General features: G+C 41.1%; 1 long non-coding RNA gene across 2 annotated transcripts in view; it reads right to left on the reverse strand.

The window, feature by feature from the left end:
• Window positions 1-1,116: 1,116 nt before the first annotated feature.
• Window positions 1,117-21,448, reverse strand: part of LOC125688741 (uncharacterized) — a 38,598-nt gene continuing 18,266 nt past the window's right edge. Inside the window, exons 4-7 of one of the 2 annotated variants that reach the window (XR_007374859.1) lie at window positions 16,434-16,487; window positions 6,524-6,663; window positions 4,977-5,081; window positions 1,117-1,304 (exon numbers count right to left, since the gene is read on the reverse strand). This is a non-coding gene — a long non-coding RNA (uncharacterized LOC125688741). The remainder of the gene's footprint in view (window positions 1,305-4,976; window positions 5,082-6,523; window positions 6,664-16,433; window positions 16,488-21,448) is intronic. The other variant, XR_007374860.1, reaches the window with a different exon arrangement.

Raw genomic sequence — 21,448 nt, forward strand, 5'->3', positions numbered from 1 at the left:
GATGACAGGCTACCTACCCTACAACACTTCCATCCTCATGCACATCTTCTAAACTTATCTGTGTTGCCACTGGTGTGAATTCCATTTCATTTTGGCACCACCCCCAAAGATGTTTTCTGCCATTCATATGAACATGGCCTATTTATTTTTCTCTTACATTTGTGATGAGTTATTTATTAGCTCTTAATCCCAATATGGACAAAATGCTCAAACTTCATTAAGTTAGACTTCAGTCAGAAGCTGAACACCATGAATGATGATTTTCCTCCCTCTCCATTTCCTGAGCTGTCCTTGTACATACATACTCTTGAAACTTAAGGGTGAACTGATCTTGGGAGAAGACACAGCAGAGAACAGATTTGTGTGGGCTGACTGTGTTGGTGGTGTTGGATTTGAAAGGGGTAGAGCATAGACTCCTCTACATTTGAGCTGTAGAAGCTAGACTTTAAAGCCAGGGCACAAAGGCTTGGCTTCTTGCAGTGCTGATGATGTCTTGCCCCAGCAGAGTATGCTGCCGCCACCAGAGAAAGTTGAGAAATATTTCCCTGTCCCTTTTTTCCTAGGTCACAATTAGGTTTTTAGAAAGCACCTTTCTTTCATTCCCAGAGAGCAGTTGGGCCCAAGACCCTATGCATCTCTACTCTGGAGCATCGTGAAAGGCTTGAACAGTGTTGTCTGTCACTACCAGAAAAGCTCACCATTCACCAAGGTGCAGAACTGTCAGGACTGGTTGCTAACTTTTAACTTGTCCGGCAATTGGTTAGGAAACTTGAAGTGCTGACAAGCCACAGACTACAAGTATGTAATTAAATCCATCCCTACTCAATGAAATGATGTACTTAAAGCTAAGAGTGTGCTTGAGTGCTTCACTGAAAGGCATAAAACTTGAACTGAGGTGGTTAGTCAAGGATAAGAGATAAGGGGAGTTGGGAACATTCATCTGCAGTCATTAGTTGAGAAGGTGCAAGATGGGCTCTACTGTTCATCATGAGTGAAGCCAGATGCATTTGGGAACCAACTGAAGAGAAAATAAACTGGGACACATAACAGCTGTAGCGTTTCCCATTTAAATAGTGCAGAGAATGATTATGCGTACCTGTAAAGATGCAAGTCACTTCAAGCAGTTAATAGGTTCACTGAACAACCACCAACCTAGATAATTAGATCGAAAGTACCAGCTTCTCAGTCTATTCTTTCCTTTTGATAGACGTCTCCCAGAAGTCAAGTATGATTTTCACAAGGCGAGATAATAAGCTGTCTGTTGTAGGAAGTCTAGAGTGAACCACACAGAAAATCAACACAGTCTGAAAACAAGAAACATGTCAAAATGCAAAATCAGTTACTTTAAAAATAAAATGAGAGAGTGACTCAAACAAGCAAGCTTTGGCTTACAGGTACTATTCTAAGTCATCAACAAAATAGGAAAAAAATTTTATGAAACTTGCTGAAATTAACTCTTGATATGTATTTGCCAGCGTCATTGCTTGCTTTCCAGGCTGCACAATTTCATCCTCAGTAGATGTCAGGTTAGAGAGAGAAAGGAGAAAGGGAGGTATTACAGGACAGTGAAGGGACAAAGAAACGAGAAGGAACAGTAAATAATGCTTTTATATCACACATATCATACATATTTTGACTTTCACTAAATGCTTGTTTATTTACAAATTTCCTTCCAAAAGTGCCTGGGAAAACTTAGACTATCATCTAGTTGTGTGAGTACAGGATGTCTTCTTGTACAGACGCCTAAGAAAACTCATGTAACCCATGAAAATTGCTAGGGCATCACATAGGCCATAAGCATGGGCGATGGGAGTGTGGGTAAGCCCAACTCAGTTGGGCCTATGGCTAGGCAGGGATGTGGGGAGCTGGACCCCAGCCCTGCTGTGGCCTCACTGGGTCAGAAGCTGATGGCATGGGGGCTGAGGTGGGGCCCAGACTGGTTGGGGTGCCTTGGGGAGAGGACAGAAACATCAGGGCCCAGCAGTACTTCCAATACTTTGGCTGACATAGCCCAAGTGCCTACATGATGACACAATTTGTGGAGTCAGAGGAAGGTTGTGCTGTTTCCAGCTGTTTGACAGCAAATCCAGCAGTGCCAGTGAAGAGAGGATGCAAACTCCCTCGATCTACCTAGGTAGAGTTGTAGCAGGGAGATGTTACCCACAAAGCTGATGTTAACCCAACACCTCCATTCCTAGCAATGGAAAATAGTTATTTCATGCCTTCAGTTGATGAAAGGCATGCTCATTAGCCTCTGCTGCTTCATTCCCATCCCACTCTGGGACTGGCCGTGATGGTCTTTCCCAAGACAGGAAAGGAAGAGGTTGGACACCTGAAGCTATCGTTGCTTCCTCAGCAAAACAGTTACCTCAAAGAAGATCAGAAACCTGGGTTTACGTAGGTGGAATATTCTACATGAAGTCTTTATGTTATTTTTTCTTCAGCAGTGAGAGTCAAAAATTTGTCAGCGAGTGACAGTTTGGGTTGCTGGGCTTTAGTGGTTCTTATTTTTCTCCCCTCAGTGATTTGTGCCAACTGTTACTTCATGCATATGGAATACACAACTTCTAGCCTTTCCTTGCTGGTGTGAAGTAAGAGTTTGGCACGTGTTGAAAACAACAAGTAGAAATTAACTTGCTCTCTCCCATCTTCAATGTCAATAACTGCCAGTAATTATTCAAAGTATTAAACACAGCCATCTTGCCGTCACCTTAATTCTTCACATTAAAAAAGGATTATATAACAAATTAGTCTGATTTAGTCTATCTTCCAGAGACTTACTCAGTGGTTCACTCTTCTTTATTAAATTAACAGTTGAAGAAGCTTTGGCTTACGGATACGTTATGAAATCCTTCCCCAGTTCGGACCACCGGTGCTAAGGAGTGCTTACTGCTCTGGAACCACCTCCTTGGTATTTGCAGAGCCTGAACTCCAGCTGACCCACCACACAGTGAAAACATGCTGGTAGACACTTGTAATCTGATCTTCAAACATTTGCCTTCCAATTCAGAACAAGTGATCCCCAGTTCACTGGGGTCTTAGAGTCTCTCAGCTCTTTCCTGTGCTTGTTTAAATATAAATTAGAGTTCAGACTTGGGGTATGTGACAATGGAGTCTCTACTAATTCTCTCTCTTGTGATGGCTTAGCGAGAAGCAGCAGTTGCAAAGCACAGATAGATCCCTTTCCACCAGTTGTGTGAGGACATCTCCATTGCATTCAGTAGTGGGAATGCCTCCTCAACAGAAGGAAAAGTTGCAAACACGTAGTGTGTCTTATTCCTCCTTGGCTTAAGGAAGTCTGCTGATGGTTAGTCATATGAAAGCCTGATGCAATGCCCACTGCAGCCAAAGGCTGTTTTTCTTCTGGTTTTATAGGCTTTGGATCATCGCCTTGCTCAAAACACTAAACCTGTGAGTATTTCAACCTTTAGGGTCAAAACTCATCATTTTCTGCATTCTTTGCCTCTATTTGTAATGAACTCATGTCACCACTACAATGATAGATTTGACAGTAAGCATATCTGCGAATAGTACAGAAATGATCATTTCCTTCTGTTTTACTTTCTTTCCTTCCTTTCTCCCCTTCTGTTCTATCACTTTCTCCTTTGAGGACAAAGAAGTAATTGCTTCAGATGAGCCCTTCTCATTATTTGCTTGCGAAAGGTGTTGGCCTGAAACTTGGGCATACCAAGTTAACCCACTAATCTGCTTTCATTTTATTTCCTTTTCCACATGCAGTCACCTCACAGTCTGTTAACTCACATTGCTTTGAGAAAGCTCAGTTAAAGAAAATGAAATCATTTGCTTTTGGTACTACCAGTTCCCTCATGATCTGCGTACCACAGTTGAGAAGAATTTACTTTATCCAGCTGCACACATGACCAGTAATGTTCAACTGACACTGATGTTCTTCTTAAAAAGTCTTTTTGAGGAGTGAATTTTTTTGTTTTTGTTTTTTTTTAATATGAAAACCTGATTTTGTCAGATGCTTTGTTATATTCCCAACAATCTCTGACTTAAGAACTGCTGAGTACTCTCATAGGAGGAACATACTGTATCAAATCTCAATATTCATCACTCAAAGGATTTAAAGTCACCCAATTAATTGGTCCCACAATTGCATACAATTATTCAACAATCTAGTAGTATTTCATCTGAAGTTGTTCATAGTAAGAAAATACTACATGCAAGCACACCATTTGAGATCAGAATTCCATGTATGTGCCAAAGGAATGATAGTTTAATGCTGATAGGCTGGAAAAATCAAAATCCAAAAACAGCCCAATTCTCAAGTGACAAAGCACATGGGGAGCAATAACAGTTTCTACTGCCTTTGTGGATTAGACACCCCAAAATTGAAGAACTTGCAGTAATTGTCCTTCCAACCATGCTGTTATGCATGATGTGGAAACAGCTTCTTTCAAAACCCCTCATACCAAACCCTAAAAACCTCTACCCACTCAAAGGGGACATATAAATAAACAGGAAGTCTTATAGAAATGGACATGAATAAAGAATTTACTTCTGTAGGAAAGAATTTCTAAAGATATTAAACCAGTGTCTCAGTGTTTCAATAACGTAATTTTCTCTCTTAATTTTTACATCAGGATTTTAAACATCTACAGTTTTGCAGACTGCCTTAATGTAATCTATATGTAAAACAACCCAACCACATGCTGCCCTGTTCAGTATGAACAGCTTTTGTTCAAAGTGCATTGGCTGGCGCTTTTCCATATGGTATTTTTGTTTTGGTCATCGTTGTCAGGCAATATTGTAATACTAAAATATATTGCAAATATTACATTAAAAATGTATCCCATTCCATAAAATGCACTAGTCCTGTAAAAATGAAGTTCTGTTGAAATCCTGATAACAAAACAACCAGACATTGGCAGTTGTTATAGAATATTTGTGACCTTCATTTTCAGTCCAGCAGCATGGACAGGATGGAATTACACTAGCAAGTTCACACTCACCAAAAAATTTATCCCCTCTGGTATGGTTTCATGGGATTCAAAACATCATAGAACACTTCAGGCCTCTCTGAGCAGTGGTCACCCTTGCTCATGGCATTCTGCAAACTGGAAAAACAAACAGCAACTTAAGAAAATTGTTGGAGTTGTTTTTGTTTTGACAGAGCAACAGACAAGAATACACAAACATTTCAAAGGAGGAAACTAAGCCAAAGCATTAGTATGTCTGCTACAGAGAGTTTTTGCACCCCATTCTTAAAAAAAAGAAAGAAAGAAAGAAAGAAAGAAAGAAAGAAAGAAAGAAAGAAAGAAAGAAAGAAAGAAAGAAAGAAAGAAAGAAAGAAAGAAAGAAAGAAAGAAAGAAAGAAAGAAAGAAAGAAAGAAAGAAAGAAAGAAAGAAAGAAAGAAAGAAAGAAAGAAAGAGAACAAAACCCCCAGAATGTGCTTTTATCCACTTGAATTAATTTTTATAGAATTTTGCTTTCAAAAGGAGAGGAAAAAGGAATTGGAAACCAAAAAAGGAAGAGGTAAACCCCATCCTAAAGTTTTGAGGGACATATTGCTCAGCGAAGCATGCATTCTCAGGGGTTTCATGGAGTTCCTCACATTAATCCCACTGGTAGTTAACAAGGTTTATGCTGCTGAGCTCCTGAGTCTGGATCTACAGAACTGCTACCAAATACGAACAATGCCTGCAGCCAGAATTGAAGAACAACACTACAGTACATAGCAATAAAACTAAAAGGAATGACAAGAAGTTTTAAGTTAAATGTATTCAGGAAGAAGATGGGCCACGTGAAATGGAAATACAAAAGTCCAATTCCAAGGTGATGAAAGACTCATTCAGAAGTGCCTCCTCTACAGCAAAATATTCCTGTTGCCTAACTTAATTGGCAACACCATTTCCATAGGGACTGGAATCTGACACCTATTTTACAGTAAGTTATCAAAGTTAGTTACTGTAACAACACACTAAAAATAATGTATTATGGATTTTACATGAGTCTTTTATTTTTGCACAGAAGTCAATGTTGTGCCAGGAGGAATTTTGGCTTTACTTTCACATAAAATATTTTATTCTGAAAAACAATTGAAACCCTAATCAGATTGCATCGTTCTATATTGCTACTAACTGCAATTTACCTGCTCAGATGGAAAAACCATACCAGTTTTTGACTGAAAGGCATGCCATTAAGTTTCTGAGTTGTTTACATGTAATGCAACATGACAGGAATTTGTGCAGAGATGAGAGACAAGGAGCTATTTGAAATTAACCGTTTGGAATCCTGTCTATAGCTGTTTGCAGTCTGCAGGAAATTGGCAGTACTGACTGGGGATACTGGGATGTCTGTGGGTCCTGTGAGAGGGTTGAGAGGGTTTTTCATATTCACACTTGGTAAAAAGTCACTGCACCTTTGGGTGCTCGGGTCTGGAGAGAGAGGAAGATTGTGCTAACACCCTCAGCTTCTAACAAGAGTAAGTAGCAAATCTAAAGTGTGGAAATGTACGGGTAACATTAAGCAGGAGAGCTTATGGTACATGATACGTACCTCCCACATGAAGCATGGCCTTTTCTCCCCCAGTCCCTTCCAATATCAAGGGATATCAAGGAGATGATGGAGCCTGCGGAATGGCTGGGCACAGCAGCAGCAGCCGGGCACAATGCAGTCATGTGTGATCACAGGAGATGCTGTTCAGGAAGGAAACAGAAAGGAGACTGAATGAGATCTGCAGAACTGCTTCTATAGCAGCTTGTTGGTTTTAGGATGGTTGTAGAAAGTAAAGGCGAGCTCAGGCCTGGGCTGAATTAATGTAGATATATCCCACTCGGGAAAGCTCCTTCAGTTGTGCAATGTTTTATCTCCTTAGCCTGTGGATTAGACAGGCAAGAAGGCAGGCAGGCAGGAGGTCTTCTCTATCCAAAAGCCAAGAACAATCAGATTTCTATGGGATTACACTGGAAAACATGAATCATGAAACTCAGAGAACAGGGAGTTTTAAAGATCCAACTATTTGTTTGTTTGTTTTAAAACTCATAGCTGACACCTTTCAGCCAGTCTTCTGAGTGGGGAAGAAGCAGAAGTTTGGGAACAAGATTTTTGAATGTCTGAGATAAGGTCTGGGCCAAAAATGATTGGTGATCTTCTATGGCAATTCAGGACACCTCAAATAAGTAGCATCAGGGATCAGAGGATAAGTTCACAATATTTTCTGTCACTTTACAATGTTTCCATCTCAACACTTGAAATATCAAGGACCTCTAAATCACCCGGCACTCAGAAAATGTGGATTTAAAACCTTTTTTGACGGAGAAGAAATTACTTCCTCCAGCACAGAACCTCTCTGTCATCTGGGAAAGTGTGTTTGATGATGGAAAGAAGAGGAAAATTAATTAAACTAATAAAAAGGCAACTGGAAAAATTGAATTAATTCTCAACTGCTCACGGGACAAGCACGGACTCGGAGAGAACTGCAGCAGCCTTGGTGTTCCTTGGTTAGATAGTTAGATCTGTAAGAGACTGAAAACACCTCTGCAATGATAGCAAGATGATTGTCTTCACCATGTCTCAGACACTGAAGGAAGACAGGATTGGCTAAAGCCAGTGGAAAATTATTAGGAAAAGGGGTGTTTTATGTGCTACTCTTGTTTCTCTTTCTGAGTCATTCTTCTTGCTTGAGTGGTCTGGGTTACAGCAGCTGGATCTGTAAGTATTAACATTGCATTTCTAACCTTCATGCTTGCTTTGAAGCTTAAGTACAATAAGTGAAGACTGGTGAATTTATAAGGCATATTTAAGCCAGCCTGTAGAAACAATTTGTGAGACTCAGAACCACTGGCAAACATCTGCATCTGTTCTGTTTACTCAGATAATACAAGAAAGGCCTCACTACTCACAGATAAGTTTCTAAATTAGGTCGTTCAGTCCGAGCATTTAGACTGGTTGTGATTATATATCGGTTTATTTTACTAATGAAGGCAGTTACCTCTCTAATGGGACTCAGATGAGGATGTTCCTGCTGGTAATGGAAAAAAAATCATGTTTATAATTTTCAGTTCTTAACGTCTCCTCCCTCTGCCCCATGTATCCAAAATAGCCAAAATCCAATGGCTTCTGAAAATGTAACATCTAAAATGGTGCCTTTTTGAAACAACACAAATTAAAAAAAAAAAAAAAAGGAAAGTGTACACAATACTATGAAAATCACAAATATATTGACACTGTAATGGAATAGGAGTACACTGAACCAAATCTACCCCATGTTAATTATATTGCTTTTTCCCCTAAGAGACGGTGTTGGATATATGGCAGAACACAAACTGCTGAGAATTACAATGTGCTTCAGAACTGGAATCTTGTTAGTCTCTGCTTAATGTTTAGCCTTTCACTCATAAGCTGGGAAGAAATGGCAATTCATTTAGGAAACACCATGTGTCTGCCAGGCTATGCACGGCAGGAGTAATCAAACAGTCTGCAAACATTGCACAAACGTGCACTTGTTCATGCCAAGACCAAGAAAAAAAAACCCAAAAAACAAACAAAAACCAAAAAACCCCCAAAAAGCAACAAAACAAACAAACAAACAAACAAAAAAAAACAATGTGATTTTGGGGCACAAACATACAAGCAGCTGCTGCAGCAATCTGAGATGCTATTGTTATTACCTCCAAACTCCCTTCTACACTATGGAGACGAAAAGGAAAGATATAATTCTGTATTTTGAATACCCTGAAATACAGGCTTTTGTCCAGATAAAAGTACATCTGCACTTTGCTATTGGCATTTGTCCATCTAGCTAATGAGAGGTCTACTTTTTATTCTTTAGTTAAAGGAAGCCATTGCATATACATTCCATTGGTAACAAAACACATCAACAGCTGAACCTAACTTTTGAAGACGTTACTCTCAACTTTGTAATGCTGTGTAACACATCAGAGTCCCAGTCATAATGTAGTATCAACTGTAGACATCTGTGACCATGTCCCCACACAAAGCAGATAAGTACCAGAGATATTCTTTTTCCAGAGAATACTGATACAAGCAGCAATCCAGCAGTTCCTCCACTACAGCTCAGAACCTACCATTGCAAAGAAGAAGCAACAGGCAACTGTGTCCCCAGAGCAACCCTCAAGAGCAGGCTGTAGCTCTGAGCAGCTGCTTTGATCCACTTGGCTGCCATTTGCTTGAAGCTTTTGCCCTGCAGGCTAAGGCTCAGCTAGGGAGCAGGAGGCTTTGGAAGTCTGGGTCAGTGCTGGCATGAAAAAGCAGTTTTCAAGAGAATCAACCTCCTGCCCAGGTCCAAAGCATCATGAAAGTGTCAAAGGGATCAAATGCCAGTGCTGGAGAAGATAAGTATACTAGCATTTATTTATATGAGTTAGCAAGTCATTTCTATCTTGAAGAAATGAAAATTTTGCAGCTGCCAAGTCCCTGTAAAATTTGACATACTGTCACAAAACACGCTGAATTCTTCAGTCATACAGCTGAGTCATGAGTCAGAGTTCCATGCTGACCAATCCTCAGCAAAAACATCCTAATAACTGATGAGAATCTTTAACATTGAAACCTGTGCATGTTACTTCTTGCCCTGTCACTGTGCTCATCCCAGAAGAATCTGGCTCCATCTTTGTATGTGGGCTTGTTCTTCCAGCAGCCCATTCACCATCAGTCTCCTCACATTCTCTATCCTCAAACGACCGCATCTCCAAAACGTTCAGTCAGGATGATCAAGCTTCAACTTGTTACCATTCTCCTTCATGATTTGCAGTCTTCCCTCATCCCCCCCTGTAGCCACTCTCACTTCACTACCTCAATTGCAGAAGTTCTACCATCTGAGTTCAACCCTCAAACCGAGCCTTCATTTTTTTTTTAAACAAGCCAGGAAATCAACAGTGCCCTACAACTAGGCAAGCTTTTCTGGAAGCTTGAGTAGCGGGATCCAAATTTCCATGAGACAGAAAGCCCAGGCCAAACTTGATTAAGCCTTCAGCAGAAGGCATATTTCCGTTCTCTCCTCCAGACATTTCAAATTCACTCTTTTGTCTTTTATTTTCTCTGTTAGCGGTTCCTCAGCCTGTTTCCTAGACAGTTTGTGCCAGTGGGAATTATTTCTGCAATGCCAATGTTCCTTTCATGAGCCTGCCTTGGCTCAAGGCAAAGGAGTAAAAGACTGAAATGCTATTCTTCACCAGAACAGATCAACAAGGTATAAATATTCTCACGTCTTGTTGTCTTTCAACAAAATATGAGACTCCTACCCATTTCCTGTCCTTATAAAAAAGGCATATAAATGAAAGGAAACTAAAGCATGCCTTGCAATATGAAAGAGCGACAGAACATTCTCAGTGTTCTGCTTACTGACACTCCAGTTTTGATCAGTTATAGATGTACCCATTGGAGAATTTGTTTGTATCAGGACTTTTTTTCTATGGTGAAGCTAGTAGGGTGAGATTTGTATGTCCCAAGAGGAAAAGATACTACAGTGATTTGTTATGAGATCAAAATGTCATGTATGACATGATCAGCCCTAATGGAGACATCAGAGATAAGCAGCACCTACCTAAAGAGCTGCTTCTCACAGGGTTACTCTGTATCTCTCAGCCAGTAAGGTTAGGTTCACTTAAACCATCACATTTTATACAATGCCTTCATATTTTTCTAATACATTTTCAGTATCTGAACATGGAATTTTCCACAGTGAAGTTTTCAGGTCTATCCTAACTGATGCTTTTATCCCAGAATGGAAAGGCTTGTATACTTTCCTTTCATTAGATAAATAGTTGAAACATGGTTTCTTTATCATTTCTTGCAGCTAGGAGTTGATGACAGTAATCAATTAGCTTACTATTATCGGAACTAATAATGATTCTGGCAATAAGAAAAATCCTACATTACAGTCTTGAAGGTGTTTCCATGCCACAGAAGATCTGGAAAGCATTTTAGTGACTTTACTACATTTCCACACAGCTCCAGAGAGAAGATAGTAATGAAACTCCACAACCTTTTGAAAGAGCATAGTATGTTTTCCTTTCTTGGCAGATCAAACCTATGAGGCTTCATAGTCAAAGCAATAGTTCACCCAAGTCATAAAATAATCACAAGGCACTCTATGCTGACATCAGGGTCCTGTTCCTCACATAAATTTTGGCTGAGGAGCGGGGTAGAGGCACAGGAGTAAAGCAAAGCTCACACAGCATTACAGAAGCTTAGTCTGAAGTTTTTCATATTGCAGTGGAGCCTAAGGCCATTTATTTGCTTTGCTGAACACACAGAATTCAGAGATCTTAGATTGGAAAAGTACTTGGAAACCAGCAAGACCTAAAGCATCAGTTCACCATTAGCAACCTCTGAGAAGCTCACAAAGGACTGAGGATCACATACTTGGTCAGTACATCCTAAGGTGCTTTGAAGATGATGATCTCCAGCATCGGACAACCACAGTCTCAGCTCAAGCTGACTCAGCCTCAGTTCAGTCTGAGCCCACATAGAAAACGCCAGAACCCTCTGGAAAGGCCAAGATTCTTGCAAGATGAAACACGGGTAATTCTTTCTGCCAAACACTGTCACCACAAGCTCAAGGAGGATAGCTGAAAACTGTACAAAGTTCCAGCAGCTTGCCATGCCTCATAGTGAGCCTGCCCTTGGAAGGACTCTGTGCAGGAGGCCCAACCCACCGATCTCAAAGAGTATCCACTGGTCATCATGAAGCTATTGCTAAGGATCATCAAGCAGCACAGCCAGGTGGCCACTTGGCCTTGTGGCATTCTGGGTGAACTTCAAATAGCCATGTGAACAAGGTGTAGATTCCATGCTTTATCATGAGCATGAAAAAAAATGAGTGTCCAGAAAAAAATGTGATTATCTGCTCCAGCTCCACTTTAAAACCAGGCAGCTTTCTTCCTCCTATTTCTCTTACCAGCTCTAGATTGTCACTGCTATGACAATTAGAAAAGCTCTGACTGGCTTTTACATTCCTTGCTTAAAAAATTTCTCCTCCTCAGAGATTAGCTAACATCTCAAAGATCAAATGCTCTTTCAGGGGGTGAGTGGCCTTAAATTGGGCAGCTAGTTCTATTCTTCTCACTTAGCTGAAGGCAGACTAGTAATACCCTATTTCCTATGGCTTTCTGATTCTGGATCTGACTGCTATCCTCCCTAGAGCAGACATCCCTTCCAGAGAAAGAGATTCAAAACAGGAGGTTACAGTGTTAGCAAAGGACAAGATCTTCCTTTCCCCCACCCCTATTAGATGAAAATGCTCATAGCAGTGCTATGATGTGCTGGTGATGCTTCTCCCGCTCTCTGGGAAGCACTGTTCTTCCTTGGAGTCTTGCCTAAATAGAAGACGCATCACCAATGGTTATGACATATTGAGAAAATTATTATTATTCCTTTTATATTAGACACAATATAACAGACTTGCAGCAACCAGATTAGAAAGCAACAGAAAATTCTTAGGAAGAGGAAAAACCTTCAAATTATAAATGAAAATACTGTTGCCTCCATTCTTGCTTTTAAGCCAACGAATATATTGAAACATGTTTTTAACTGCTTAGTATTGGCAAGCATAGCCCATTTTAGACCAATCACAGTGTAATAAAATAGCAGCCATAAAAAACAGATTGGATACTATGAGACAAACTCCAGCACATCAATTTACACAATTAATAACTGCCAGAATAATTGCAATTCATTTAGGAGTTGGAATCAAATCATAAATCATTCCCAACAATGTGTTAAATAACAAGCACCAATTTTCATACAGAACTGCTGAGTATGGCATTAGTAATGTAAGCATACAGTACAGATGCTTATCCCCTAGTATTGCTCACAGTATTATTTACACATCTTGCCCACATTTTGCCCTAACATTTTGTCCCCAGTGGTGTCAACAAACCAAAGTATTTATTCCCAGCTGGCATATTATTTCTTTTGGATTTCCATGTAGCTACTTCGCTTATTATTCAATGGACTTCCGCCATATGTTCTTACCAGAAATCATATACATGCTTAGCAGACCTTCTTTGAGTCATTTTAGAAAAAGAAGGATTTTGCAGGCTGCAGCAGTGATTTTCTGTGATGGCAGAACTGTTCCTAAACACCACTGATTCTGGTGACTGTGAAGAGAAACACCTGATTCCTGTTCACAGACTGTTTCTATAAGGCCTTTATCCATGTAGTTGTAAAGCATAACCATGATTAAAGCTCTCAAGGGCAAAACCTTGTGCTCACAACTTGCTATGAAAAAGAGGGAACATATAGGATCTGTGAAAAACATGCATTTTTCTAATTGCCTGTGATGGCCTTCTTCCCATGAGCAGAGATGGTGAGAATGAGGCAAAAAGACATATCCATCTCCTCCTATTCTTCCTATGCTTGCTCATGGCAAGTACAGCATCATGGCATCCTGCCTTTCTCCTGTCTCACCACCCAATATAGGCAGACTTACTGCCTTCTCTATCTGCTTGGATATGACTTTGGGAAATAATCTAGAAATCAACTTTGTCATTATAATCACCTTGAGAAGAAAAGCACATCCTTCCTCCCTCTTATCTGACATAACCCTCATGCAGGATAAGGCTAAGTTTTAGTGGAATTCCAGTGCCTCTGCATTCGAGATAACTGTGCTTCAAAAAAAAGAAAGTCCCATAACACATGCAATATTCACAGACTGTGGGAGATTTTCTTCAGCTTCACTGAGCTTTGGACCAAGCTTCATATCATCTTAAACTTCCCATGGCCTCTAACTGCATCACTATTGGACTCTCCACAAGACTGAATGGGACCTAGCAAGACTCCCCTAAGTATGACTTCAATTAGCTCCATCTCCTTCTTAATTCAACAGTTGATCTAATTATGTTTTGAGCGAGGCCTATTCCACATGTGCTCATCAATGATATATCTCACATCTCGGCCCCAGAGATTTCTATATTTATCTTGCCTGGGATTACAGGGAGGACAGGAGGAGACTGTAAATAGTTTGCAGCTTTCTTCTCAATTTATCAAGGACTTCTGATATGGAGAAGATCACAGGCTGGACTGAAACCAAATTACAAAACAAACTACTTACATGCAAAGTATCGATGAAGTATAATAGACAGTATAATAAATATAGTGTGGCTGAAATGTATTTTGCTTACATTTGTTTACAAGTTACCTAGCAGTAAAATTTCTGTTTGTAACACAGCAGGAGGTGTATTTCTTACAACATTTTCCTGATGAAAATAGGTAGGTATATCTTCAGAGTACACCTGCTATGAGTAATGCTTTGTGCATGCCATAAAACAGTCTGCATTCAGGTGAAATTCATAGGGCACTGCTGAGGGCTTCAAACACCATTGAAACTTCCATTGCCTTTGGGATCATTCTGGATGATGCTATCTTCTTAGTTTGCCTTTATATGATGCAGTTTTTAAGCACTTATTTGGACAGCTATCAAGTATCCTTAAAGACTCCCACAGATGGAGGAGCAGATGCACGGTAACCATCTGGGGCTAGAACTATGATTAAATTTCAAGTTAATGTGCCTGTTAAGAATGGTCTGCATATTAGAAATGTTTCTTCCATTCCAACCAGGAAAAACAAAACAAGGTTTAAAAGTAGCCTCTACATTTGGGTGCCCAGCATGAGAATTCTTTTTCTGTTAGGCATGCAAATTCAGTGACATTTCTGAAATTTTGGAAGCTGATGATCTCCTGTCCCTCTGGGCAAACCAGCATATCAATTCTTACATCATCAGCAACCATATCCACATCAGCAAAGCACCAAATGAACCTCCTTCCCTTTTTCTCCCTGCCTGATTATTGCATTTGGTTACGTTTTAGCTTTCTGGTGTAAGTCAGATGAATGTAAGAATCACAGATGGGTGATGAAGTCTATAAATGAAAATATAAATTGGGCTAAGTCAGAGTAATGGCTACACATCCACGGGTAGAACAGCCCAAAGACCTTTGTAAGTGACCTCAACTATAGCTGGTCATGCTTAGCACAGGAATAGCCTCAGTGCTTTAAGAAATGAGAGAGACCATGTTTGACATATCCCCATTTAGCCTGCTGAACTCTATCCTTTCTTCCTTGAACCCAGTTTCAGTCAGAAACTACCTGTGTGCCAACTTGGACCAGGCGCAATTCGGTCAGGAGAGGGCACACAGAAACAGTATAGCACAGACAGCCCAGTCATGTGGCTGACAGAGGAACCAAGGACTGTAGATGCCAGAGGAGATGTCGGTATGCAGACATCCCCTAGTCCCTGGCAGCCAAGAATGCCGTCACCTTGGTGAAAATATCAGGACTGAAGATGGGATGTTGCTGCCTCAAGTTGTGTCAAAGGACAAAGAGATGGGACAGCATGTTACCCCTTTCCCTCAAGAGCTCATGCAAACACTTGGAAGGAACTAGGCTTGGCACTTTCAGAGCCCACATGCTGTTTAAATGCAGGTGTCTACAGACCTGAAAATAAGCTGATATTCTGCAACTGCCTATTCTTGTATGCCCAGAGTTCGAAAAAGAAGCACAGCTACCACGGGGTGAAAGGACACCCTTTAGCCACACTGGTGCACTGCACACAGAGAGTCAAAGGACACAGGTGGTTGTGTCACTGTGCAGATCCCTCATTTGCACTGCAGCTCCAGGGAGCCTCAGCCAGCCATCTACTCACACTGTGTATAAGCATCAAGCATCCTAAGGCAAGCTTCTCAAAACTTTGAAGATACTTAGACTAAGGGAGAGGGATTAAAGTATTTGTTTGGGCTGTCTTTGATATGAATTTGAATGAAGAACTTCAGTAAATAGCATGTGCATGCACAGTTTCTCTTATAGGGACTCCTGCAAAAGAATCAGAGGATGTAAAGTGACACTATTGTTATATTCAGATATAGCATTTTCTGACAGGAATATCAGAGCTCTTTGTAATTTTTAGCTAATTAATCTGATTTAATCTTAATTATTGATTTCTGCGAAGTAGAAAAGCTGCAATGGATGTGAATCCCTTCATTCCAGCTCTGAAGTGTAGTCACCAATAGAGCGGAGAACATCAGCTGCATTGTAACGTGCAGTGATATCTCACTCCAGTTTAAAAGGAAGTGAAGACTATCATCTCTAGTTAAATTTCATGAGGAGTGTGGGAGGTCAGGAAGCCATCTGCAAGCCTGGCAAGGCTAAGATCTGCTTTGCAAGACAGCTGCCACAATAACATCGCTCAGGGCTCATGGTGGTCAGGGCAGCAATGCAGGTCAGTGATCCACCCATTGCAAGAGCTTTGGTTTCTCGGTCAACAGCTGGGTCAGCCTGAAAATAGATCTTAAGGAAAAATCCTCAGCACCCTGCCAGACTGCTGACAGCCTGCACGGGATGAAGCAGTGCCTGTTTGCATTGTGCTCCATCCCCACCAGCACTTCCAGGGTAGGAGCTCTCTCTGGCGAGTCCTTCCTTAGTCAGGGCAGTGTGTAAGCTTTGTGCTTACCCGGAAGCAAGTGCAATCTTGTTCCAATTCTTCTTCATCTTGAGTCAATAATTTCTGTAAGAGCAACAGCCACAAAGAGATTAATGAAATTAGCAGAGCCTCACATGACTAAACAGGTGAAGAAACCCAGCAGTAAAATTCCACTGCACATACAAAGTCAGACTATGACATCTCCTGCCTTAAGATGAGAGCATATGTACTGAATCCATTCATTTCAATGAAAGGAGAGACAGAAGGGAAAGTGTTAATTATTCTTTGTGGGTTGAATGAAATGCACTGTACAATTATCACCTTCTGTGTTCCTGTCTAATGACAGGCTTAACTTAAGAGAATTCTCCATACTGTCCTACGTATCACCTTTCCTCTGACATTATCTTCCTTTTCTTGGCTCCCTACATAGAATTTTAATGAGATCTTAATTGTTTTTCCATCAGCTGCAAGGATTTCAAACCCAAGTCATATGCTGGTTGTCATTTTGCAGAAGGTGGTACGGGGAGCTGTAGAGATGTTCTCTTGCTAAAAAGGAGCAGGAGGCAGCCCCCACACCTCCCACTGCATCCCGGCAAAGGGCTGTTGCTGTATTTCCAGTGCAGGCCTAGAGATAATAGCACGGTATTTCTGTGCTTACACAAGGGGGACTGCAAAAGTCTGTCACGCGCATGACTGTCACCACCTCCCTGGAACTCTGTTGGCTACAGGGAGGCTTAAGGTGTAGGTTTCTGTGCCTCAACTTGACAAGGAGCACAGCCCTTCACAACCAGGGGACTCACGGGGGCTGAATGAGCTGTACATCAGCCTCCTCTTCTCTGTCCTTCACCATCTACTAGTCATTTGCACACTCCTTCTCTTCCTTCATCATGCAAGGCAATTTCAGTGATGTAACATATTTAAAGCATAGATTTACTTACTTCTCTTGAAAATTTTCAAGGGCACTCCAGAAGACTTGGTTGAGTCCCTGCCATGTCACAGCAAGATTAAGATGTTGCAAGAGCAGCTGGGTGGAGCTCACCGTGTGTACTCACTGCAGGGAGAATGAAGGCACCCATTGGTGCAGTGCTGGTGTGCACAAAGATGCTAGATGTTAGAATTACTGTTCATGGTCATCAAACTGCATTAAAACTAATTTAGTGTGGAGAGATTACCCCAAAGTTTGTTACCAGAGTATTTCAGGCTGCCTGCGGGAGCCTTTCTCTAGGCTGAGAGCATGGGCAGAAGACTGCTGTGTGGGGAGAAGTGGGACTACTGCAGTCAGGTCAAGTCTCAGGCACAGGAAGAAAAGCCTGGTCTCTACATGGGCTGCAAAGTCTGCCATCCCTGCAAAGGGCCTGGAGCATGAAACCAGTGGCAACTGATTATCATCCCTGATTTAATAGCTATCCACGATCCTATCATAACTTAAAAACAATATCTGACACTGGTCTATGAGTTATGTCAGACAATGACAGCATTTTAGAAATGCTGTTGATCACATTGCTGTCATACCTTGATCACACCTGGTCCAAAGGGCATGAAATCAGAGGAAAATATGACTTGCCAAGATTTCAGAGAAAGCAGGTTTTGGGGCTAGGTGGAAAAGCCCTGCCGCCCACTTTGAATCCTGTGCTCCCCCAGCTGAGCAATGCTGCACAGCCTAGCCAGCCATGTTTAACTAATGCTGAGATATTTTTGTTATTCATCCACGTACTTGATATTTATTAAAATATTTCTAACATCCTTTCTCCTGCACATTATTCCATTTCAGTGCATGAAGCATACAATGACAGCTTCCATTTAGCTGTCTCCCATAATCACATCTTCTGCCCTCCAAAAATATCTCTCACTCTTATGGTAAACGGTACAGGAGCAATAGCATCTTTTATGTCATAGCTGCTGTGTGACAACTATGTGGTTTCCATCCACACCTTACACTCGTTACAGACATTCACATTTTGACAGCTAGATTCTTCCCTTTTGGGCCTTAGTGCCAATCCAAATCTCAATAAGAAAACAAACTAATTAGCAGGCGCTGGAGAGTTTGAATGTTGCCCAGAGAAATACATTGAGAACTAAATAAAAGAAGCGTATAGTGCTTATTAAGTGACTTGAGCATGCCTGGTTTTTATTTGCAGTGACACTGGGAACCTTGGGCAGTTCTGCAATTGGAAACTTGGTCAGAGCTCTGTAATAAGACAGGCCAGACTCTCCACATTAATATCCAAGAGTACTAGAAGTGAAATCCTCTTAGTGACAGACCACGACCCACTTTGCTATCCATAGAGCTTCACAATCATTCATATAAAATGCTTCTTTTTTTCAGCAAATATGAAGTAATAAACTGATGAAACCTGGGAAACTTGCTCCTTCTTTCTTGGGCTATCTTTCATTAACTATAACAAACATTTAAATCAAAGCAAACACTGAAGGTACGAGTGGATTTTCAACTCACTGACAAGACACGCTACCTTCAAGACCTCTTTTGTGTCCATTATATATAGAAGGCCATAACACTGCAAAACTAAAATCAGTGCTGACAGTCCACTTCTTGCTTTCTTTAAAGAAATTGCCAAAATGTGCAAAAATTTAAATATTCAGAGAGATAACACACTGCTCACTCAATGAACCTCATCGTAATTTACAGATTGTTATTGCTGGTATCATTCTAACACCCCAGACTTGTTTAGAAAATGTATCCCTTGCCTACAGCTTTAGACAGATCATCCTAACAAGCCAGTAACATGCAATCCAGTGCTGCTACTGGAGCTTAACTCAATAGGTTCCCATTGTATCAAAAGTGTGGGACTGCTCAGTCTGTAGCTGAAATGTAACGGTCCATGCAGGGTTGATGCATGTGTCATTCCTTATATACTGGGTGAATTCCTTTTTCAGGGAGTAATCAAGCCTCTCAGTGTGGGAGACAGTCAAAAGGGCCCATGCTGCCAAACACTTTCCTCCCTCCTTCTTCTAAGAAATGTGTGATACACACATAAAAAGCAAAATATTTTAATTTGGAAATTCTTCTGAAAGTCTTATGACAACTCTAGTTTGGGTCCCTCCTGCTTCCCATTCCTCATTGCACACCTGGCTCCTTATCTGTGCTGCATTTTCTGATGCTGGGCAAAAATCTCTCAACAGCCTTCTGAAAGCACACACTTTTCACAAGCAGTTCCAAATTAAACTGGAAAACAGTCTCACTTGAAAAGCAAGCAAGCAAACAAAACCCCACAAAAGTCCCTGAACAAGCTCTATTCTGAGAAAGAATGACCCTGTGCTGGATTGTGGCAAGATTAAGCAGTGATATCCCCAGGGACTGGAAGGCTTCCAAAGGGATTAAAAACCCTTTATATATAATCCCCTCTGTAACCAAAATCAGAATGCGAATGTAGCTCCTTGGAAGTGACACTCTATTCACCCCAGTAGCCTTGCATTGAGGCACCATGAGAAGTGCCTGCGTCTTCAGCCAACAACTTTCTCCATCCCTTGGCAGAGAGCTGCAGGGCTGAGGAACATGTAATGTCCTTGCCCGGCTGCCTGCTTTCCTCCTCAGGAAATGTGCATCTCTAATATATGTTTGATCCCATCACCTGGCAATGTGCACACATCCATAAGGCCCCTGACAAGAGAAGACAGAATATCTAGTGAGTGTGAACCCTGACCACGGTGGGAGGTTGGAACTAAACGAGCTTTATGGTGCCTTCCAACCTAATCCAATTTGAGATTCTATGATGATTCCATGATATGTGAATCTCATGACCACATGGAGCATTTAAATACATACACGGTTCATTCATGTATTCTTCCACACAGCACACAGGGCTTACTGTGTGTGTGTGTGTGTGTGCCTTATGGCTTTAGGAAGGACTGCACGGGGCAGTTTGAGAAAACACTGCACAGAATCACAAGGTGGGAAAAGACCTTTCAGATCATCAGATCAATGTCAAATCAGGGGAGAAAATCTCCAATGGGTTTGGAGCTCTGGAAACTATTAGATCCACCCAAAATAAGGCACAGAAAGAACACTGTGAGATCCTGGATATTGTACTTTTTCCCATTACTTATAAAAAAGATAACTCATATCTTTGCCTGTGCTGCAAAAAACTCTGGTCACAGGAAACTGTGACATAGCAACAAAAAAAAATCAGCTTTCCTCCCAGTTCACATCTGTGTGGTTCCCACTGCTGGAGCCAAGATTTTTTTTTGGTCCTTAATTTTAATCATGCATGCAGAAAATGAAAACTATGTAGCACATTTTGGCCAAGCCAGAGCCACAGACCTTGTGTCTCCTCACTCCCACCAACGGTCTTTTGGGGCCACAGCGCTCCTGATTGTTCAAGAGCACACTTTACTGACAACTTACACAACTTCACAAACAACAAGTATGGAATGGCAAAGGAATTTTCTTCTCTTTCCCTCTTTTTTTTTTCCTTCTTCTTTTTCGCTGCACTAGATCTATACAAACCAATTATAACTCTGACTGTGCCAGTAAATGAGCTTTTCCAGCTGGGAACAGCTTTCCATCTAAACTAGAGGATTGGAAATACTTTGCAACAGAGGCAAATCTAGCTCGGACACATCATTCTCAAAAGTACTGTAAAAAGGGAGAGAGGAGAGACTAAGGGACCAGCCAGGACCTTTCCATTTCTACCTGCTATGGGTTTTCATGGAGAGAAACCAGTTGCTCCAGGTCTCACAGAAGTGATGAAAGCCTGGATCTTCTGCCCTGGTATAGCTTGATATTGGGAGAAACTGGATGGGCAAAGTAATTCCAAAAAAGCGATGGTTCCTTTTCCCCTTATTCTGAGGAAGATGTTCCCCAGTATGCAGTGTAAGGGGGTGTGGAGGAAACGTGATACCACCATCACCACCTCATAATAACAATGAAACTTCCCACACAGGCAGATCATACAAGACTTTTCATATGCTCTCCAAACTATTTTCTCAGTTGTTGGTTGTTTTGGTTTGTTTTTGGCTTCAGAATGATGCCATAACCTACAGGCAAAATCACAATTTCTCTCTATCTCTGTGCATTTCCACCACAA

The sequence above is a fragment of the Lagopus muta genome, chromosome 2, assembly GCF_023343835.1.
Source record: "Lagopus muta isolate bLagMut1 chromosome 2, bLagMut1 primary, whole genome shotgun sequence".
NCBI lineage: Eukaryota > Metazoa > Chordata > Aves > Galliformes > Phasianidae > Lagopus > Lagopus muta.